The sequence below is a fragment of the Oryx dammah genome, unplaced genomic scaffold (assembly GCF_014754425.2).
Source record: "Oryx dammah isolate SB20612 unplaced genomic scaffold, SCBI_Odam_1.1 HiC_scaffold_13, whole genome shotgun sequence".
Taxonomy (NCBI): domain Eukaryota; kingdom Metazoa; phylum Chordata; class Mammalia; order Artiodactyla; family Bovidae; genus Oryx; species Oryx dammah.
In genome coordinates this window covers 5375562-5399433 of record NW_024070197.1, presented here as the reverse complement: position 1 = coordinate 5399433, position 23872 = coordinate 5375562, and the positions used below count along the sequence as shown (strand labels likewise).

The 23872-nt window shown below is 44.3% G+C and overlaps 1 protein-coding gene, 3 long non-coding RNA genes and 1 other non-coding gene across 6 annotated transcripts in view; 1 reads left to right on the top strand and 4 right to left on the bottom strand.

Annotated features, from left to right (window-relative positions):
* Positions 1-23872, bottom strand: part of LOC120871946 (zinc finger protein 420-like) — a 719570-nt gene that overhangs the window by 231944 nt on the left and 463754 nt on the right. The window lies entirely within an intron of this gene.
* Positions 5930-8000, bottom strand: LOC120872094. 2 transcript variants are annotated; one of them, XR_005723174.1, is made up of 3 exons: positions 7932-8000; positions 7313-7371; positions 5930-6078 (listed from the first exon to the last, which is right to left on the bottom strand). It is a non-coding gene; the product is annotated as an uncharacterized LOC120872094 (long non-coding RNA). The 2 variants fall into 2 exon arrangements; XR_005723175.1 differs by lacking the exon at positions 5930-6078 and adding an exon at positions 6307-6384.
* On the bottom strand, positions 11198-11269 carry TRNAC-ACA. The gene has a single exon. It is a non-coding gene; the product is annotated as a tRNA-Cys (tRNA).
* Positions 16309-18631, bottom strand: LOC120872087. The gene is made up of 2 exons (XR_005723167.1): positions 18471-18631; positions 16309-17441 (listed from the first exon to the last, which is right to left on the bottom strand). It is a non-coding gene; the product is annotated as an uncharacterized LOC120872087 (long non-coding RNA).
* LOC120872096 overlaps positions 17223-23872 on the top strand; it is a 14490-nt gene continuing 7840 nt past the window's right edge. The window contains exon 1 of the long non-coding RNA XR_005723177.1: positions 17223-17233. This is a non-coding gene — a long non-coding RNA (uncharacterized LOC120872096). The remainder of the gene's footprint in view (positions 17234-23872) is intronic.

Below are 23872 nucleotides of genomic sequence, written 5' to 3'. Positions count from 1 at the left end.
CTCATGCACTGTAGCCCACAAGGCTCCTCTGTCCATGGAATTTCTCCAGACAAGAATACTGGCCTAGAGAGTCATTCCTTTCTCCAGGGAATCTTCCAACCCAGGGATAGAACCTGGGTCTCCAACAATGCAGGCAGATTCTTTATGATTTGAGCCATCAGGGAAGCCCATTGTAACTAGACATTTAAAAAGTAGTCAGAAACCTCTAAGAAAAATACACGACCAAATTCCACCAAACATTTAGAGAAGAATTACCACTAATCCTGCTAATTCTATGCAGCAAGCACGGTTCTAATAGTTTGCTGATTTCCCAAAGACACAAGAAAGGAAAACTGGAAACCAATACCGCTGAAGAATACTGATGCAAAATTAAAATACTTGCAAACCAACTTCAACACATATTAAAAAGAACTGGAGAAACAGACACAGAGAACAGACGGAGGTGGGAGGGGAGGGAGAGGGCGAGATGTATGGAGAGAGTAACATGGAAACTTACATTACCATATATAAAGTAGAGACCCAATGCGAATTTGCTGAATGACTCAGGGAACTCAGAGGGGCTCTCTAACAACCTACAAGGGTGGGATAGGGAGGAAGATGGGAGGGAGGGGACATATGTATACCTATGGCTGCTTCATGTTGGTGTTTGGCAGAAAACAACAACTTTTGTAAAGCAAAAATCCTTCAATTAAAATAATTTAAATAAATAAATAAAAAGATCTGACATCATGATCAAGTGGACTTTATTCACATAAGACAAGAAGAAGTCAACATATACAAATCAATTAATATGACACACTACATTAACAGATTAAAGGGAAAAAAACAGGATCATCTAGATGCAGAAAAAAATCAGTTATCTTCCTTCCCACATGACAAAGTTTCATAGGTAAAAATCATAAACATTACAAAAGAAACATGCTATACCAAAAGCGATTCTTTAATAACCACATAAGGGATCAATCAACCAATTAACTCATTATCAAAACTGTCATGGCAATCTTTGTAGAAGCAGGATAAAACATGGTGAAAGTCACATAACTATTCAAAGAGCAAAGAGCAAAACTCTTGAAGAAAGAAGATGGAGGTCTTTCTATTTCAAAACCTATTACAAGGTAATCAAGGTGATGTGCTACTGGTATAAAAACAGACAAATAAACCAACTGAACAGAACACAATACTCAGAAATAATTCTTTGTGTATATGTAAGGTATATTCACAAGGATGTCAAGATACACAAAAGGGCAAGGACAGTCTCAATAACCATGATGCTAAGAAAACAGATATCCAACAGCAAAAGAGTGAAGCTGGAATCTTGCTTGCATTCAAGGTTAAAACATCTCTGTGTCAAAGCATTCAACCCACGGAGTGAAAGGACAACCTCTGAAGAATGGAGGTGATGAAAATTACCCCCTGCCAGAGACTTAGATTCATTTCATAGTTTAAATCTGATGATAAACTAAAAAACCCTGTATCACTGATGTCTATTTCTGAACTTTCCATTCTATTAACAATAAGGATTTAAACAGGTTGACCCACATCTTTCGTTTGAACTGCCTTAAAAAAGTCAGAACAAACTGCCCCTAATTGATCTGATTCCCAGATTTTAGCAGGTATTGTGCATATTAATATCTGATTTCCATGTGCAGTTTCCTTACCCTGGTTGACAGAGAGCAGACAGTGCATCCAGATGGCCCTAAGCAATCCCTGCTGCCCAACAGCACTGAGACCCTGTCTCCAACCCATGGGTGAGAAGCCCTGCCCAGGACGGTGCCCAGCGGAGCCTCCGCACAAGGGCCAGGTCACCGGCTCATGGGGAGACGGGATCTAAGTGGAGACAACAGGGCCCAAGGGAAGGCCTCGGGTGAGTGTGCATGTACAAGAGCCAGACAGGATACTCCAGAGTCAGACACGATTAGCAAGTCCAGAGAAGGGCATTTCAGGAAGGACAGACTAAATATGACCTTACCTGACAAAGAGCCATGCCTCACTCCTTTTCTTTCCTCTTCCTCAACTTCAGGGCTTCCTCAGGGAACACAAGTCTTCAGAGGTCTATCATGAAAGTTGAAAACATGCTGTTTAATGCTTAGAGTCAACACATCCCCTTCCTGAGCCCCAACCACCCACATGGGAAGCCCTCACCGTGTGGAACAGACAGTCCCCTGTGGCCACTGTCTCAGGAGGGACTCAGGACACTCAATTCTGGCACAGAGACCAACATGGGACTTACCCACACTTTCCCTCGGGTCACACTCCCCTCCTGGTGAGGCCTCATGCACACAGCAGCAGGGGCCACCTCCGCTGACCCCATGATCCCCTTCAGGTCACACAGCAGGCCCTGGTCCAGCCCCAGTCAGAGCAGAGCACCCCCTCCTCAGCCCAGATCTCAGCCCTCAGGACTGGGAGGACTCCAGAGTCCTGATGCTCAGTGAGGGATCCAGACTGGAATCAACTGGGACACCTTAAACATTCTCGAGCTGTGGACCAACATAAACTACCTGAAGGGGAATCTCTCTGGTCAGAGCGTACAAAACATGGGTATGCAAAACGCCTCATCAATGAAACGTGAAGCCTGGACTGAGCACCACTCAGAGGAGAAAAGCTCCTCCCAACTCTCTTTCTTTCCCAGCCTTACTAAGGTGTAACTAACAAAAATGGTATAAACGTACTTGTACAAAGTGATCATGTGATAGATTCATACACTGAATAATTGTTATAGTCGAGTAAGTTACACTTCCACCTATGAGTACACTTTATTATTTCTCTCTGGGTGAATTTCAAGTATATAGAAACACTACAGGTAGATTACAGTACCTCAGATCTCCAGAACTTACTTATTTTACAACTGAAAATCTCTATTCTTTGACTAACAGTGCCTCATTTCCCCCTCCACCCAGCTCCTGGTAACAGCCTTATTACTCTATGGCTCCATGAGTTTGACAAGTCTAGTTTCCACATAGTGTCTGTTCTCCTTTGTGAGGCTTATTGAACTTGGCATAATGTTCCCTAGGTTCATTCATTTTGGCATAAATGCAGGATTCTTGATTTTTATATTTATAGATAGAGAAAAAATGCTTCATGAATATACAGTATATAATAAATATTTCTATACCACACTTTTGTTACCTATTCTTTTGTCAAGAGATATCCGGTCTGTGTCTATGCCTTGGCTACTGCAAATCCAGTCACACTCATGGGACTGTGGACATATCCCTGAAAAACTGATCGCTTTTTCTTTGGATATCTGTCAGAAATGAGTTTGACAGACTGTAGGCCTGTTCTATGTTCATTTGTTAAGGAACTTCCATTTTATTTTCCAACATAGCAGTACCATTTACATTACCACCAACAATGCACTTAAGATTCCGTGTTTTCTGTACTATGCCTGTGTGTGAGCTTATTTGGGGAGGGACAGGAGTGGGTAACAGAGAACCCAGCACTGGCCAGGCAGCAAGAGAGTTGCAGCTGCACCTTCTAGAGGACAAGCCTCTGGGTAGCAGATCACTGTGCATCGCTGCCCTCTGATTCTCTGAAGCATCTTCCCCTACGTTACAGGACTTTATGACTCTTCTCAGGTTGGGCCCAGAGATCCCTACCGAGTAGGACCACCTTATAACAAGCATTCTGTGATTTTAACCTTAGTACTCGTAATTTCCCAGCAGGCCTCAAACAAACTTACAAATGTTCATGGTGTCCAACAGTGTGTCCACAGAGCCCATAATGAGCCTCTAACCCTCTTACACAAACACAAAGCATTCCAAGCCCTTATAACTCATGCATGAGGCAAAATACAAAAGAGGACACCCCAGGATCCACAAACACAAGACACCATATTTTCATTTACAGTGAGTGATCCAGGTCAAACATCGAAATCTCCAAAGACTATGAAAAAGAGGGATAATTCCAGTGATGCACATGGCCCAGTGAGATCTCACCATCTTCCAAGGAAACACTCCAGATTCTCTTGGTATCTTCCCAAATGCACATGAACCTTTCTGCACCGGCAACACCAAGTACACAATGATACCAAAGTTGATGCAAAAAATGACCTGAGATTTTCCCTGTTACTCTATGGTGCCTGCCTGCTGAAAGAGCCAACAAAAGCCAATGGAGTGGATTCTGGGGGCACCTGCTAGAACCAGCCCCTCAAGCCCAAGGCTCCCATCCTCCTGCACCCACAGCTGCCTGCGGGCTCAGCCCAGGCCACAGTTCTAACAGTGGAAAAGACTTCTCTTGGCTGAATTCCACGTCCTTCATTGCTGCTGACGTGTGGTCACGAGTTGTCAAATCAAACCTGTGCAGGCACATGTCAGCCTCAGCACTGCTGCCCCGGGGAACACGAGCTAAGGCAGTAGAACCTCAAACCATTCCATGCGGGTTCTCCAACAAACCCCCTTCCAGGTGCTCCAGCTTGAACGGAGACATTCTCTTCCAACAGATCCACACACCCCTTGTCCCTGCAACTACACTTGGGATGAGCACACGCTCCATTAACTGGGCTCACCCTGATGTCCCCAAGTACTGCCACAAGCCTCCTGCAGACCCCACCAGGCTCCCTCTGCTTTCCCCATTTGTCTACCTCTCCTCCCTGCATGACTGGACTAAGCAGGACTAAAGCACACAGGGGTTTCCTGGCAAAGGGGGTCACAAGAGGAGTGCCCACGAGCTACCACCCAAAGGACACTGCACATGCAGTATGAAAATCAAGAGACTGGCCCTCCTGGGAAAGTCTGCCACCACCTGGGGACATTATGGAGTCCACGTCCAAAGGCATTTGAGATGAGGAAGTCTCAAAGCAAGGGTCTCCAGGTCTACCTCCTGTTTTCACCCACACCTACTTGGAAGATAATCTAGCTCTTGGGGGGCACAGGGGGCAGCGTCTCCTTCCCGCCCCATTAGGTTTTGGATTTCTGCTCATCCTCAGCGCAATGAAATCACAATCGCTGACACTGAGCACATGAACCCCTAGATGGCAAAGCTGCTGTCCACGATGGTGACTGGTCCCTGGATGGACAGAGCTTAGATCTAGGGGCTGCAGTGGACTAAACCCAGCAGACTAAACATGGGGACATCTTAGCCCACTGCTTGAGGACACCAGTTCTGTAGGGCTTTTCAGGACTTCCTATATTTCTTGGCTCTTCTTTTGAGTAATTAAGTAGTCACATGGGGTAAAGATCAATTACAGCTAAAATGTCCAGAACATGGGAAACATCTTCATCACCTGCCCTGTTCTCTTGGTCTTCCCTGAGGATTATTCAGCCCAACCCATAGTCCTGTCATCTCAAGACATTTCCAGTATCAGGTACTGCAGCCATGCTGGGAAGAAGAGGAACACTATGAGCCCTAAAAAGAGGGGAACCAGGAAGGACTCAAAATAATCCACGAAGAAGGGCATTAATTTCTGCTGATGGCAACTGATACACAGGCAATAAACCTGGGTAACAGGAGAGAGACTGTTAGGAGGGCATGGGGAGACCTCTCTGAGCCTAGACTTGAAGGGTGACAAAGGGCCTCCGCCAGGGTGACTTGAAGGTGAGAAAAGAAACTAAGATGTCAGACAGAAATGGTTTTGGTATTTGGAAACAGAGAAAAGGTAAATGAGACCAGGACAGGCTGAACCACAAGCAAAGGGTTAACTCCCAGGATGAAGCTGGAGACACTGACAGGGCCCTGAGCTTGACAGAGGGCTGTGGAGAAACAGTGAGGAGTCAAGCTTTTGCCCCAGGAAAAGATGAAAGCCAGTGGAGGTCTGAAAGTTAGGACATAAAAGAAATCTTCCTTCAGATTTAGCCTTATTCATAGAAGTCATCTAATTCTGAGCCTGTGATCCTGCTTCCAGCCTACAGTTTTCCTTTTCATTTTTCATTGAGGGAGGACTGAGATCTATTTAAAATTCTAATTCCCACCAGACAGTCTCTCCAAACCAAAACTGCCACACACAGACACATAGCCAATTTGGCTAATCATTTCAGGGGTAAGTGTTGCTCACGCTCAGAGTTTCCGGTCTAGTCTCTCATCTCCATGTTACAAGTGGGCTCCCTCAGGCCCAGAGAGAAGCTGTTTATGAGAAGGTCTGAGCTGAGTGAAGAGAACGGGGTATAACTGAATAATGAAATGGGAGGCTGAAGGGCAAGTGGGCCAAGTCTGTCCTTATTGCCCATCCCATTTAAGACCAGGAACATCTGTCATGTATCTGAGCAAAAGAAACTTTTCTTAAGGGGTCAGCTTAGAAATAGGATCTGACCAATCTTTTTCATCATGAATAGAGAGGCTCTGTTGGAAGGTTTCAGGTCAGTCTAACCCATGCTTGCTCATTTGCACAGAAAAGTCAAAAAGGGACCTGAGGGAAACATCTTCATATCACCGCACGGCTCACTTTTTTCACTGATCATAGAAAATGGAGAAAACAGACCATTAGACTAACCAGTTAAACTAGGTGGTCTTTTTTTTCTTTTCTTGAAAGGAAAGAATGAAGCATTTTATTTTGTTGCTTTTATTGTGTTAAATGTTCTTTTATTTTCCCATTTCTCAAAGAAATGCCTTTGATGTCACAAGATCTAATGTCATACCTCCATTATTCTCTGGTAAAGAGCTGAGACCAGAAATATCCATTTGTGTGTGCACACATGAACACATACACACAATTCATGTCTTTGGTAAAACCACAGCTGAAAATATATCTGTTTTATTGCACAATGTCACATACATAAAACCCTCCAAGATGTATTCCTCTTTGAATTCAGAGAAAGAGAGGGGAGGTGATCTTTGCTTATTAAATTTTATTTTTTCAGTTTCCTCATTTTTAATTAATTATTTTAATTGGAGGATAATACTTTATAATATTGTGATGGCTTTTGCCATACATCAACATGAATTGGACATGTGTCTCCCCCATCCTGAACAGCCTTCCACCTTCCTCCTCACCAGATCTCTCTGGGTTGTTCCAGAGCTCTGGCTTTGGGTGCCCTGCTTCGTGCATCGAACTTGCACTGATCATTCTATTTTACATATGGTAATATGCATGTTTCAATGCTATTCTCTCAAATCATCCCACCCTCGCCTTCTCCCACTGAGTCCAAAAGTCTGTTCTTTATATCTGTGTCTCCCTTTTTTGCCCTGCATGTAGGATCACTGGTACCATCTTTCTAAATTCCATATATATGCATTAATATACGATATTTGTCTTTCTCTTTCTAACTTATTTCACTCTGTATAATACGCTCTAGGTTCATCTACCTCATTAGAACTGGTAAACGAAGTGACATTTTTGCCAAGTATGGCACAAAATATTCCGAGATGATTTACTACTTACCAAAGAAAATTTCAAATGTACGAGATGAAGGGAAGAAAGCACTCAGGCAAGGAATGAATCTGAAAAAAATATGAAAAAAAAATTGTGAATTATTTTTAATCTAAAAATCTTGTGTCAAAGCTTAAAAAAACACTGAGAATAATCATATTTACAAAAGGATGATAAGAGTAGAATACTGGAAACTAAAAAAGCTTTCTGAAGTTAAAAATGATTACAGAAACGGAATGAATTAAGACCTATTCCAAGCCACAAAAAGCACCATACATAAAGAAAGGAGAAAGTGTGAATCCAGTATAAAAAAAGGGTTCCTTTAAAAATGCTACTCAATAGTGATACAGTACATGAGAATCTGCCTGATAATGCAGGGGACATGGGTTCTATCCCTCCTTCAGGAAGATCCCGCAAGTACAAGCAACTAAGCCTGTGCACAACTACTGAGCCTGTGCTTTAGAACCTGGGAGCCACAATCCCTGAGCGCACAGCACAGCCTAGCGAAAAAAATTCATTAAAAAAAAAAAGCTACCACAGAGTGACACCCTACAGTCAATCATTTCTTGCCCCAGGTCTCTTCTTCCCTGACCTCTGTCTCATGATAGGACAAGGGAAGGGGGTCACTCACAACTCAGTGAATCAAGCCACTGCCCCAGGCTCAACAGGGTTTGCAAATGAAAGTCATCTTCTGCCACAAGTAATAAATAGACACAAGCCTTATAGACAGGAGTTTTGAAATTCTCATCCTCCTCTGTATACCTAAAAAAATTATCTGTATAACTGGCCACACCTGGATCGAGCTTACCCCTCTGTTCACCTCGCTCCCTATTTCATCTGGGTCTCGGTGTCTTTTTCTCCCCTCTGCTCTCCTGCTGTTCCTCTCCTATTTCCTCCCTCACACGTGTCCCGTCCCAGGCTGCTGCAATTCGTTCCCCCTCGAAATGCTCTCTCTCTCCAACCTTCCTGAGTCTTTCAAAAATCCATACCTATGTCTGCCTCTTTCTTCCCCCATTTCGGCTCCCTCTCTGCGCTCCAGATTACTTCCTTCCTCTCGCTGTGACTCTCCCTGCCTCCCCACTCTCTAGCAGGCCATGTGGCTATGCTTCCTTCCAGCTCTTTCTTCCTCTGCTCCTTACCTCTTTCTCTGCCAACACCATAAAACCGGCCACCTCAAATTGAGACTTGACCCCATGTGGCGGGACTCGAACCGGGTGAAAACACAACTCGGCACTCTAACCCAAGGGACCTGGACTCAAACCCGGCCAAAACCCAGTTCGGGACTCCCCACCTCTGACGTCCCTCATTGCCCTTCGCCTCCCCGCTCCCATCACTGATACGGGGCAGTTCTCCCTATGCTGTTTTCCAATCCCTGGGGATCTGGCTTTCTAATTTATTAATACTTCTCTATTTTAGTCACTCGGCTATTTCTAAGGCTTAACCTCTGTGACTTGACTATCCCTTTGCAAGTCCCTCGGCCATTTTCAGTGTTCCCATTGGTTCTCCCTGATGCTTTTCTCCTCGGTTTCAGTTATTTCTCTCAGTCCTTCTGACTCGACTTCTCCTGATCCTCCTGCCGCCTGAATATACTGAGTGGGTGACGGAACGAGACGCCCCCGGGACCGGAAGATCACCTTTTCCGACCGAGTTGAACTGGGCATGGAACAGCACTGGCTGTCACATGGCTGGCCCAGGTCACCTACCCTATGCGGGGTGACGGGACGGGCTGACAGGAAAGGGGGCCGCTGTGGGGCCTCAGGAGACGCGAGGACAGAGGGGCTGGGAGGGAGGGGGCTCAGGAGCGGGGCGGCCTCTCCGGAATCCCAGGACCGGGGAGAGGGCGCGCGGCCTATCTGGGCTCTGCCTCCAGCGGTCGAGAAGGCGACGCGGCGGGCGCGACTCCAACTCGCGAGAGAGGGCTTTACTTGGCGAGGCCAGAGTTAAAAAAGGATTTTATGCAGGAAAATGTCGCCAGAGGCGGTGTCTACGCGCACCGAGGGCCGAAACCGTCTCAGCAACACTTAAAACCCAAACGAAAAGATAACTGGGCCGCAACGGCAGCGGCAGCGTCTATTCGGGGCCGAGCACCGGGTGCCAGGGTTTTCAGGTCGCTGGCAATTCCCACACCATGAGGACGAGGGACCGGGGCCGGAGGGGTAGCGAGCTCTGCAAACTTACTCTAGAAGGAAGCGTAGGCGCCTCCGGGGGACCTCGGCTCCGCGCTCTCCCACTTCCGGCTCTGTGTGAAAGAGCTTTTGGTTTTACAGCCGCGGCTTCCGACCAGGGGCGGGGCGAGCACCCGCTGAGCGCAGAGTTCGTGGGAGGGGCGGGGCGCGGAGGGGGCGGGGCCTGTTACCTTGACAGCATTAAGTTACCGTCTGTAACACTGCTCAGGTAAAAGCTTCATTAGGTCCGAAGCCAAGATATTTCCTCTTAAGACTAAAACGGTTTATTCTCAATAAAATGCTGTTTTTCACAGCATGGTGTGCTAAGATCTGCTAGTGAGGCTGAAGCAATTCAGAGATCTGGGAACTTGCGCAGTTTTAAGAAACAAGAATGGGACGAGTCTCTATATTACAAACACAAAACTCTACCTGGGTAGAAATGTACTATTCCTACTGACACCTTACAAAACAGCAAACTCAGAATAGTGCTGAGTTCAACAAACTCAGGGTCAGTACCTGGGTGTCTGAGATGGAGGACTTAAGGGATGTGATCATTTGAGTCACTAACCACAGCCTTAAAAAGAGCAAGACGCTTTAAATGATTATAAACTGTGTTATTGTTTCTTGTATCCAACGTGTTTTCATTATTTCCCTTTCTAAACCTTATATGCAGAGTACATCATCAGAAACGCTGGGCTGGAAGAAACACAAGCTGGAATCAAGATTGCCGGGAGAAATATTAATAACCTGAGATATGCAGATGACACCACCTTTATGGCAGAAAGTGAAGAGGAACTAAAAAACCTCTTGAGGAAAGTGAAAGAGGAGAGCGAAAAAGTTGGCCTAACGCTCAACATTCAGAAAACGAAGATCGTGGCATCCGGTCCCATCACTTCATGGGAAATAGATGGGGAAACAGTGGAAACACTGTCAGACTTTATTTTTTGGGCTCCAAAATCACTGCAGATGGTGACTGCAGCCATGAAATTAAAAGACGCTTACTCCTTGGAAGAAAAGTTATGAGCAATTTAGATAGTATATTCAAAAGCAGAGACATTACTTTGCCAACAAAGGTCCGTCTAGTCTAGGCTATAGTTTTTCCTCTGGTGATGTATGGATGTGAGAGTTGGACTATGAAGAAGGCAGAGCACCGAAGAATTGATGCTTTTGAACTGTGGTATTGGAGAAGACTCTTGAGAGTCCCTTGGACTGCAAGGAGATCCAACCAGTCCATTCTGAAGGAGATCAGCCCTGGGATTTCCTTGGAAGGAATGATGCTAAAGCTGAAACTCCAGTACTTTGCCCACCTCATGTGAAGAGTTGACTCATTGGAAAAGACTCTGATACTGGGAGGGATTGGGGGCAGGAGGAGAAGAGGACGACAGAGGATGAGATGGCTGGATGGCATCACTGACTCGATGGACCTGAGTCTGAGTGAACTCCGGGAGATGGTGATGGACAGGGAGGCCTGGCGTGCTGCGATTCATGGGGTCGCAAAGAGTCGGACACGACTGAGCGACTGAACTGAACTGAACTGAACTGATACTGTGAAAGGATTATCACAATAAGTTTACCTAGCATCCATAATTTCCTATGAATGAATGAATGAAGTCACTCAGTCGTGTCCGACTCTTTGCGACCCCATGGACTGTAGCCTACCAAGCTCCTCTGTCCATGGGATTTTCCAGGCAATGGTACTGGAGTAGATTGCCATTTCCTTCTACAGCGGATCTTCCCAACCCAGGGATCGAACCTGGGTCTCCTGCATTGTAGACAGACGCTTTACCGTCTGAGCCACCAGGGAAGTGGGCGTAATTTTTTTTTTCTTCTATTTTGCTTTCTCAAACCTAAAAAGAGAAAGCAAAATAGAAGAAAACACCATTTTTTTTCTTTTGATGAGAACGGCATTATTCTTTAAAACACTCTATTCTATACTTTGGAGGAAGTGCTTAGTCACTCAGCTGTGTTGGATTCTTTGCAAACCCATGGACTATAGCCTGCCAGGCTCCTCTGTCCGTGGGACTCTCCAGGCAAGAATACTTGAGTGGATTGCCATGCCCTCCTCCAGGGGATCTTCCCAACCCAGGGATCGAACTCAGGTTTTGTGCATTGCAGGCGAATTCTTTACTGTCTGAGCCACCAGGGAAGCCTGACTATTAAGTATCTTTCCCAAAAACTTGTTTAGGAAATTACACTAAACTAAATAATATCAATAATGTAACTTCATGTTGATTATATGTTCAGTATGAACATAATTAGAATTTTTCACTATTTGCAAGTTGTAATATATTTTAGGACTTTACTTTCTAAAGCTATGACAAACCTCGACAGCATATTAAAAAGGAGAGACGTTATTTTGCCCACAAAGGTCTGTATAGTAAAGCTATGGTTTTTCCAGTAGTCATGTACAGATATTAGAGCTGAACCATAAAGAAGGCTGAGTGGTAAAGAACTGATGCTTTTGAACTGTGGTGTTGGAGAAGACTCTTGAGAGTCCCTTGGGCTGCAAGATCAAACCAGTCAATCCTAAGGGAGATCAATCCTGAATATTCACTGGAAGGGTTGATGTTGAAGCTGAAGCGCCAATACTTTGGTCACGTGATATGAAGAGCCGACTCATTAGAAGAGCCCCTGATGCTGGGGAAGATTGAAAGCAGGAGAAGAAGGGGAAGACAGAGAATGAGATGGCTGAATGGCATCATGCACTCAATGGACATGACTTTCAGCAAGCTCTGGGAGATGGTGAAGGACAGGGAAGGCTGGCATGCTGCTGTCCATAGGCTTGCAAAGAGTCGGACATGACTATCCAAATGAGCAACAACAACGTTCTCTCAAATGTGTGTAAAAAAGTCTGAAAAATAGTCTTCTGAAGATTTGGGATTTATGGATGAGCATCATACTCCCATCAAATCATGGAATCTAATCAACATTTTCAGAACCTTCAAAAATGGCAGATTACATGTTATTTTCCAAAACAGGTCAAAATATATCAGTCTTAGCAATATCTTCTTAGATGTCCTTCTAGTAGCCAACTCCCACACTTAGGTTTGTTTCAGAGCAGGCTGTTTGATTCGAAATCTCATAGGCATTTTCCTTATTCAGTTCAGTTCACTCGCTCAGACGTGTCCGACTCTTTGCGACCCCATGAATCCTAGCACGCCAGGCCTCCCTGTCCATCACCAGCTCCCGGAGTTCACTCAAACTCATGTCCATCGAGTCGGTGATGCCATCCAACCATCTCATCCTCTGTCGTCCCCTTCTCCTCCTGCCCCCAATCATAGCTCTTTGTTCAGCTGAGGAGTGAGAACAGTACAGGTGGGTCTGGAAAAATATTCCACAAATTCTTCCACTGCTTTGCCTCCTAAATACACAAGGAAGAATGTAATATATGTATCTAACACCCTTCCAAGAAATACTGAGTCAAAAGTAAAGGACAGAAAACAGAAAATTGGGTATCTTTTAAAATTTGGCATTCAGTTTTATACATAATTAAGCTCTGATGCTGGGAGGGTTTGGGGGCAGGAGGAGAAGGGGATGACAGAGGATGAAATGGCTGGATGGCATCACCAACTCGATGGACGTGAGTTTGAGTGAACTCTGGGAGTTGGTGATGGACAGGGAGGCCTGGCGTGCTGCAATTCATGGGGTCACAAAGAGTCGGACATGACTGAGCGACTGAACTGAACTCAACTGAACTAAACCTCTGGGAAAACCTCTGATGTAACATGAAATGGGCAGATCATTGGAAGAAAGGGTCATTTTAAATTCGTGATGCCACATCATGTCTGTGTCAACAGGGCTCTAAGATCATGTGAGGAAAACAAGCCTCCCGAGAGACACATACGGAAAAATGCAAAATACTCAAGAGGAGATCCCAACGTCCAAAGAGCAGCTATCCTCACCCAGGGAGAGCAGGTTCTTCTAGGTCTCCAGCATCATGTCCCTGTACAAGACCCTCTGAACAGGGTCCAGGCATTCCCACTTCTGAGAGATTTCAATCACCACATCCTTGAAGGTTAACCATCCCTGAAATGAGAATATATTTCACCAATGGATCATGGGAAGAGTTCTTCTTCATAAAAACTGAAAAGATGATGAGAGGGGTAAGGACTGATTTGGGTATGTTCTGAAAGAATTGTGTTAAGGTATTTCGAGGGTGTCCCTGGTGGCTCAGAAGGTAAAGAATCTACCTGCAGTACAGGAGACCTGGCTTCAATCCCTGGGTCAGGAAGATCTCCTGGAGAAAGGAATGGCTACCCATTCCAATATTCTTGCCTGGAGAATTCCATGGACAGAGGAACTGGTGGGCTACAGTCCATGAGGTAACAAAGAGTTGAACACAACTAAGCAGAGAAACTAACACACATTGTGTCCCTTAAATTCTTATGTATTTTCATAAAAGATTTTTATATCTTCCAATAAATTTGTATTTTTCACTTTTTGTGAAGAATCCATGAAAAATAGTCAATAACGAAAGGTTGTCTATGCAGAAGTGTCAGATACTATGCTCTACACATTGAGAGATATTCAATACCTAAATGAGTTACACTCTGAGTGGTGGCTTCAGAGATGACAAAGTCCAGCAATGGCTTTAAAGAAAAATCAAAATCATCAATCATGATAATGACAGAAATAGCAATGACTGAAAGTGTTTGAATACTTTAAGTCAAGAAGCTAAGCAATGCCACTTATGGCTCAAAGAAATCAAGAAAAGGTTTGAACATCTCCATGAAACTCAAGGTACAACATTCCAAAATTTATAACATGCAGAGAAACATATTAAAAAGCAGAGACATTACTTTGGCAACAAAGGTCTGTCTAGTCAAGGCTATGGTTTTCCAGTGGTCATGTATGGATGTGAGAGTTGGACTATAAAGAAAGCTGAGCACCGAAGAATTGATGCTTTTGAACTGTGGTGTTGGAGAAGACTCTTGAGAGTCCCTTGCACTGCAAGGAGATCCAACCAGTCCATCCTAAAGGAGATCAGTCCTGGGTGTTCACTGGAAGGACTGATGCTAAAGCTGAAACTCCAGTACTTTGGCCACCTCATGCAAAGAGCTGACGCAATGAAAAGACCCTGATGTTGGGAAAGATTGAGGGCCGGAGGAGATGGGGATGACAGAGGGTAAGATGGCTGGATGACATCACCAACTCGATGGACATGGATCTGGGTAGACTCCGGGAGTTGATGATGGACAGGGAGGACTGGCGTGCTGTGGTTCATGGCGTCGCAAAGAGTCAGATACGACTGAGCAACTGAATTGAACTGAACTGAGTGAAGGACATAATAAAAGAGAAGTATACATGGCTAAGAAACCTCTCAGGTGGTTCAGCAGTAAACAACATGCTTGCCAATGCAGGATACCCAGGAAATTCAGGTTTGATCCGTGGGTTGGGAAGATCTCCTGGAGAAGGAAATGATGACTCACTTAAGTATTCTTTCTTGGGAAATCCCATGAACAGAAGAGCTGGATGGGCTACAGTCCATGGGATGCAAAGAGTCAGACAAGATAGAGCACGCACACACACACATGGCTAAATGGCTACCACAAAAAGGAAAAAGAAGTCCAATCAGGAAACTATTTTTACATCTCAAGGAAGGAGAAAGAGAACAAACTAAATCCAGCTTTGGCAGAACAAAAGAGTTAAATAAGAAAGATTCAGATCTTGCAAACCCACTCCTGGGCATTTATCTGAAGAAAACCATGATTCAAAAAGAAAATGCACCCTAATGTTCACTGCAGCACTATTTACAATAGGGAAGGCATGGAAACAATCTAAATGCCCAGCAACAGAGGAATGGATAAAGAAGACGTACATATATACAAGAATATCAGTCGTGTCTGACTCTTTGTGATCCCACAGACTATACAGAATACTGGAATGGATAGCCTTTCCCTTCTCCAGGGGATCTTCCAAACCCAAGGATCAAACCCAGGTCTCCTGCATTGCAGGCAGGTTCTTTACCAACTGAGCTATCAGGGAAGCCTGAATGAAATATTAACTTCTGCATTAAAAAAAAATGAAAGAATGCCATTTGCAGCTACATGAATGGAATTAGAGATTATCATACTAAGTGAATAAGCCAGACAAAGACAAATTATCACGTATATGTGAAATTTAAAAAACGATCCAACTGAACTTACATACGAAACAGAAACAGACCCAGAAACATAGAAAACAAACACAGAAGTGACCAAAGCGGAAGGTAGGAGGGATAAATCAGGACTTGGGATTAATACAGACACACTCCTAGGTATAAAACCGATACCCAACAAGGAGCTACTTCACAGTACAGGGAACTATACTTCATAGTTTATAATAGCCTATAAGGGAAAAGGATGTGTCAAAGAATATATATAAATAAAACTGAATCACTTTGCTGTATACCCAAAATTAACTGAACATTATAAATCAACAACTTCAACAAAAAATTTCTAGGTAATAATACCTACAAATTACATATCCTAAAATAAACAGGTAAATTTGTAGAAACACACTATCTAATTCTTGATCATAAAGCCAATAAAAATGTGAACCAAATTATAACTAGAAAGATTCAAGCAGTAATTAAAATGCTCAAACTAAGAAAAACCTAGGGTCAGATGCCATCTGTGAAATTATACTAAACCTTTACAAAAGAAGTACCTCTAATCCTGCCAAAAATATGACAAAGAGTTGTTGATGCAACACTGACAAACTCACTGAATGGAGTGATTCTGAAACCGACCCCAAAAAGATAAAAGAACAAAAAAGTAAAATCCAATACTCCCTGATGAATATTGATGCAAAATCCTTAACAAAACACCAGCAAACCAACTTCAACACGACATTAAAAAGATCTGAATTCATGACCAAGTGAATTTTATTCATATAAAGCAAAGAGGACTCAACAAACAAAAATCAATTTATACATCACATTAAGAGAATAAAGGGAAAAAACAACAAATGACCACCTCAATTGACACAGAAAAAAAGCATCTTACAAAATTCAACAACCTTTAAATATATATACACAAACTAGAAAAAATAAGGTATCTCAAAGTAAAATATACCCTGTATGAAAAGAGCACACCTAACATTGTTCTCAATGGTGGAAGACTGAAAACTTCCTCTGAGATCAGGAAGAAGGCAAGGACGTGCACTCTGCACCACTGTTCAACAAAGGACTGAAACCCCTAACCAGAGCAATTAGACAAGAAAAAGAAATCAAAGCTTCCCAGAGTGAAAACTTAGAAAGTTACCTTCTTTCCCAGAGGACAAGGTCTTTTATGTATAAACTGTAAAGACTCCACACAAACACAAAAAAACCCCTGCCACATCAAATAACAATTTTAGCAAACTGGCAGGATACAAAAGTCAACATGCAAATCAGCTGCATTCCTATACACAATGAACAATGTCAAAAGAAAATCACATAACAATTTTATTTACTATTACATTAAAAATGGATGAAATATTTAGGAATAATTCACCAAAGAGGTGAAACATATACACTGAAAACTACTTAACCACTTCTAAACGAAATCTAAAATAAATAGATCTAGTAGTCATGGACTGGAAATCTCAGTACTCTTTAAATTTCTAAGTTACCCAAAGTGTTCCACAGATTTAATGAATTCATTATGAAAATTACAATCGAAGTGTTTGCAGAAATATAAAAAAACTTGCCAGAAGTCATAGAGAATCTCAAGGGACCATAAACTGCAAAAATACTCTTCAGTAAGTAGAAAGATGTTGAGGTCCTTTAATGGACGGGAACCTGGTGGTCTGGAGACTACCGATAAGAAAGTAAAGGAGAGAGAAAGAGGCTGATATTCCTTGGTTTATGCAGAAAGCCAACAAAGTCCCTGACACGGGGCTTCCTCTGTTCACAGAAGCCTCAGGCACCCTCTCGATGGGCTCGAGGCACAACACGCCTCTCTTATTGGAACACAGAATTCCTGACAGATCCAAAACAGTACGCAGGAAGCCTCCTGTTAACAGGAAGAAGAAAAATGCCATAGATTCACCATTTGTTTGCCATAACAAATGGTGAATCTATGGGTTAAACAATGAAGAGGAAACTGCACCTGCATCAAAAGTAAAAACATCTCTGTGCCAAACCACAAAATGAACACAGTGAAAAGACAAAATCTGAAGAATGATGGCAATGAAAGTGAATTTCCACTCTCAGATTTAGATTCATGTCACAGTTTCAAACAGATCGTGGAATAGCACACCCTATATCAATGATACCTGATTGTGAACTTTCCATCCTATTTCCAATCAAGATTTTGAAGTCAGTGCCTCACTCACTTAGCTTCAACTACCTTAGAACAAATTTCCCGTTTTAGGTCTACTTCCAGATTTTACCAGGTACTATACATGTTAATCAGAGAAGGCAATGGCACCCCACTCAAGTACTTTTGCCTGGAAAATCCCACGTACGGAGGAGCCTCGAAGGCTGCAGTCCATGGGGTCGCTAAGAGTCGGACAGGACTGAGCGACTTCACTTTCAATTTTCACTTTAATGCATTGGAGAAGGACATGGCAACCCACTCCAGTGCTCTTGCCTGGAGAATCCCAGGGACGGGGGAGCTTGGTGGGCTGCCGTCTATGGGGTCGCACAGAGTCGGACACCACTGAAGCGACTTAGCAGCAGCAGCAGTGCATGTTAATACCTGACTTCCACGCATAGCTTCTTAATCCTGATTGATAAGAGAGCAGACTGCACATCCAGAAGGACCCAAGGCAATCCCTGCTGCCCAACAGCACTGAGACCCCTTCTCAAACCTGTGGGTGTGAAGCCCTGCCCAGGATGGTGCCCTCCACACAAGATCCAGGACACTGGGTCATGGGAAGATGGGATCTAAGTGGAGACGATAGGCCCTGAGGGAAGTTCCCTGGTGAGTGTGCATGTACAGGCGTCAGGAAGGAGACTTCAGAGTCAGAGATGATTAGTAAGTCCAAAGAAGGGATTTCAGGAAGGACAGACTGAGAATCAACTGAGAATATGATTTTACCTGAGAAAGAGCCATTACTCTTTTCTTTTTTCCTCCTCTTCCCAGCTTCTTCCTCAGACAACCTAAGTTTTTAGAAGGTGATCTTGCAAGTGGAAAACAGGCTGCTTAAGGCTTAAATCAACATTCCCCCTGCGTCTGCCACAACCAGAAAAACAGGAAGACCTCACTATGTGAACAGTCCTTTGGTGTCCACTGCCTCATGTGGGATACTGTTTCTGCCCTCCTATTTCTTCCCTCACATCTCTCCTGCCCACCTCTGCAAGTTGTTCTCCTCTTGCTGTTCTTCTCCCCACCCCCACCCTTCTAAGTGTCCTAAATATCTGTACATCTGTCTCTTTCTTTCTCCAACTCTGCTCCCTCTCTGCCTTCTAGTCACACCCCTTCTCTCCCCGTTACACTCCCACTCTGGGGCACTCCAGGTGTCTAGGCTTACTTCCTTCTCGTCAACACCTATCCCTGTTTCTCTCCTAGGATCACCCCTGTCAGCCCTCCTGCCGCAGACGCATGACCCGTCTCCTTGTCTCCAGCTCCTGGAGATCCCACGCCTTTGTCCATTTCTCTTTCACCCACCCGCTACTTTAAGGCAGGGCTAACTCTATTTCATTTTACCATCCCTTTGCAACTGCCTCAGCCATCCTGGGCGACCCCGTCGGTTCTCTCATTGTTTTCCACTTCTGAGTTTGCCTTTCACTCTCAGTCACTGCTTCTTCTGATCCCCCTCGCCCACGTATCTACAGAACTGATGAGTAAATGAAACGCCCGCCTATCAAAAAAGCACATTTTCCAACGAGACGGACTCGTGACGGAAAAACACTGGGTGTCACACGTCCAGCCCAGGGGTGAGGAAAGGGGACTGACCAGCAAGGGAGACGTGCGGGGCAGAACGATCGGCCTGAGGAGACGCGAGGGCAGAGAGGCTGGGAGCCAGGGGCGTCTCTCCAGAATCCCAGGACCGGGGAGAGGACGCGGCTTCTCCGGAAGCCGGGACGTCGACGCGACCTCCAGAGGCCGACAGGGCGAGGCAGAACCAGCAGCACCCTGAAGATGGGCGTGGCGAGGGCGGGTTAGACCGCTAAGCGCGCAGCACACATTTACACTAAGAGAAAAAAAACTCCAGGGCCGCCCGGCGACCTTCTCTCGCGGCCTTCCGCTTCCGCAGGAAACTGCGCACGCGCGGATCACGAGGCGGCGCTTCCGGGTCCGGGGCTGGGCGGATCGCTGCAGGCAAGGGGCGGGGCGAGGAGCGTCCAGGTCTGCAGAGCGAGAGCAAGGCGGGGCAAGGGGCCGGGAGGTGCTTAACAGTCCTATGAAAGTGAAGTAGCTCAGTCGTGTCCGACTCTTTGCGATCACGGGGACTGTGGCCTACCAGGCTCCTCCCTCCATGGGATTCTCCAGGCAAGAATACTGGAGTGGGTTGCCACTTCCTTCTCCAGGGGATCTTCCCAACCCAGGGATCGAACCCTCGTCTCCCGCATTCCGGGCCGACGCTTTAACCTCTGAACCACCAAGGAAGCTCCGTAAGCTCCGTAACAATCCTGTGATGCCCCATAAATTACAGCCTGTTTTTTTTTTTAATCTGTTTCCTTTAACATCTAAATAGATAGCATATTCTTCTATAATTACAATATGGAAATGTCTATGAACAAAATAAACTTTTTGTCATATGTTGAGGAAAGAACGGTGGTAGTGGTGAAAGTCACTCAGTCGTGTCCGACTCTGCAACCCCATGGTTTATACAGTTCATGGAATTCCCCAGGCCAGAATACTGGAGTGGGTAGTCTTTCCCTTCTGCGTGAGATCTTCCCAAGCCAGGGATCTAACCCAGGTCTCCCGCATAGCAGGCAGATTCTTTACCAGCTGAGCCACAAGGGAAGTAAGATTCATCCAGTGTTTTAGCAACAACATCTAAGCAGCGAGGGTATGGTCAGTGTTTGGAGACAGACTTAAACATCTGCAATCTGTGCATACCTTTGATTTCTTCTTTTAGTGCCTGTTGGCTGCTGGACAGTTCTCTTCTCCTTAAATTCTTCCGATTTAATTTGAATTTTATACATTCCCCCACAGCCTCCTGGAAATTTTGAAGATTTGGGTCACTTTGCGCCCCCCCCTCAGGATGCAAGGAAAACATACACTGGGCACAGTGGAGAGGAGGAAGCTGGCGGGTTCCGCGGATCAGAGGCACTGCTGTGGAGGGGCTCCACGCCTCCGTGCCGGCAGAGGTGGTGGCCTTCCCAGGTCGCTGTGTCACCCAGTTACACTTTAAAGGCAAAAGCTTATAACTTTGTAGACCAGTTATGTTGGAAACTAGGATGTTTCCTCCTAACAAGTAGAAAAGTTTCAACAAAGATTTTATTTTCCTTTAAAATTTTTTGAAATGACGAAAGTATGACAACACATTTACATAGGCTTTGAAAATAGTTACAAACAGTCCTACTATATATTACAATTTTTTAAGTAGACAAATTAAGATTTTTACTTGGAATCTCAATATTAAACTCTCAAAAATTAATAGAATGGACAGGAAAGTAGGATATAGTAGACCTGAAAAGAATTGTGAACAAATTATACAATTTTCACACAAGAGCAGGATACAAATTTCATTCAAGTTCCCATAGACTATTACCCAGGAGACACTGGAACATGATGAAAAACAAGGTGCAAAAGTTTCATGGTCTAAATAGAGTAGTGAAATCATACAGGGCCTGTTCTCTTATTACTGTGAAACTATGTGAGAAATCAACGCCAAAAGGTATTTGAAAATAACCCACATAGTTTCAAGTGCAATAAATAAATAAATACATGTTTTTGTCAGCAGGTTCTTGCCTGTCCTGCTCCTGGCAATTCGGGGATTGGGAACCTGGGTCTCCGAAGAGTTCCTGTAGGGCGGTAATTGGATGCAGAACCTTTCCTCCCAGTAGAATACTTTAAGCATCTAAGAAAACAAGAGATTTTTCTGGATTTCTCTCTGTACTGCAAACTAAAATAAGAAATACAAAACTATCCCCGGGGAAAACGTGCCATTTTACAGTGACATCCTGTGTAACAACTTTTCCTGCTTGTTCCTCATTCAGCTGGAAGGCCAGACTCCACACGGCTCAGTCCCAGGACACAACGTCAATACCTCCAGTCTGAGAATGGAGGACTAAGGTATGTGATAACTTACGTCAGTCCCTTTTTTTTTAATTTTGAAATTGACAAATTTTACTATCCATTGCTTTAAAAAGCGCAATTATCGTTGATCAGTTGCTAAGCTGAATCTGACTCTCTGCAACTCCATGAACTGCAGCACACCAGGCTTCCCTGTCCTTCACTATCTCCCAGGGTTTTCTCAAACTTGTGTTCATTGAGTGGGTAATGCCATCCAACCATCGAATCCTCTGTCGCCCTCTTCTCCTGCCTGCAATCTTTGCCAGCATCAGGGTCTTTTCCTTTGAGTCCGCTCTTTGCATCATGTGGCCAAAAAGAGCAATACATCTTTAAAAATTGATGAAAATCGCATTGTTCCTTCAGTACACATTCTAAGCTTCTACTGCTCTCCACACAACAGGCCAATAATTGAGAGACAAGTTGCTGGCTCAGGAATAACGACTTTATTCAGAAAGTCAGCAAACCGAAAATATGGTGGACTTGTAGCCCCAAAACCATCTCATCCGACTTAGAACTCAGTCCCCTTTTATACTAAAAGTGGAGGGAGTAAAGGCAAGTCAAATTCCTTTGAACCTAAGGAATCAAACAGTTAAGTAACAGAGCATAAAAGTCCATCAATAAGAGTTCCCTGAGCAAACTAAAATAACATCAAGGAATTTGAAGAGCAATGGAAGGCTATGAAAGGTCATTGTATAGGGTCACTCCTCAACCCCTCCCCCACACACAATATCAGTAATCGTATTACTATTTGAATCATTCCTGTGCTGGGGTAGAAAAAATTTAAGGTTACATAATATATTTAAGATATAATTTCAACTGTTAAAAAATAGAAAGCTTATTTATGAGATGATGTTTTGTAATAAAACCATGGAGTTGCATATCCATGCACACATGCAGGCACATGTAAATACCCAAGGGACTGAAATGAAGAGTTGCCTCTTGACACATTTTTAAATCATTTTCTCATTATCACTTTTAGTCATATGTATTTCAGCATCTCTGGGGCCATGAAAATGAATCAACTGTACTTAAGTTTGTCAATACTATATTTTTTTAAAAGCATGTTTATTTATTTAGGTTGTGCTGGTCTTTGTTACTTTGTGTGGCTTTTTCTAGTTGCACTGAGCGGGAGATACTCTGTAGTTGTGGTGAGTGGGCTTCTCACTGCAGTGGCATCTTTTGTTACAGAGAACAGGTTGTAGGTGAACTGCAGGCACAAGGCTTCTGTAGTTGCAACACATGGGGTCTGCAGTGTTGGGTCACAGGCTCTCGAGCATGGGCTCAGTAGTTGTGGTGGATGGGCTTAGTTACTCCCGGGCTTGCAGAATCTTCTCGGACCAGGGAGATCCAACCCATATCCCCTGCACTGGCAGACACATTCTTATCCACTGTACCAACAGGGATGTCTCAACTCTAATACTATATTAGTTTAAAAAAATGAAAAAGTAGTGTACGTATAAAAAAACATATGTAGAATACTTTGAGTGCAATCTCTATAAAATATCTATATTCAAAAATAATATGAGGGCATCTCTCCTGGCGCAATGGTAAAGAATCCACCCACAAATGCAGAAGACATGGGTTCTGCTCCAGGATAGTGCCACATGCCTCAGGGCAACTAAGACCAAGTGACACAACTACTGAGCCTGTGCTGTAAGGCCCAAGAGCCCAAACTACTAGGCCCACGTGCTGAAACTACTGAAGCCCAAGCATCATACAGCCCATGCTCTGCAACAAGACACAACGAGAATCCCATGCACCACGACTAGAGAACAGCCCCCCACTGCTGGCAACTAGAGAAAAGACCAAGCAGCAACAAAGACCCAGAACACCTAAATAAATGGCAGTCCTGTGGTTAAGACCTCAGGCTTCCATTTCAGGAGTTTCAGGTTCAATCTACACTCAGGGAACTAAGATTCTGCAAGCTGCACCATGTGACAAAGAAGACAAGAAAAAGTCAGTGAACTTGGATTTCATCGTGAAAAATAGATGGTGGAATGAAAAGCCCCCTAGCCCTGAGGTCTCTTTCTGCACTTTCCATTCCATTCCCAAACAGCAAGATTTTCAAGGTGGTCATCATTTAGTTTTAGTTCAGTCGCTCAGTCGTGTCTGACTCTTTGCAACCCCATGAATCGCAGCACGCCAGGCCTCCCTGTCCATCACCATCTCCCGGAGTTCACTCAGACTCACGTTTATTGAGTCTGTGATGCCATCAGCCATCTCATCCTCTGTCGTCCCCTTCTGCTCCTGCCCCC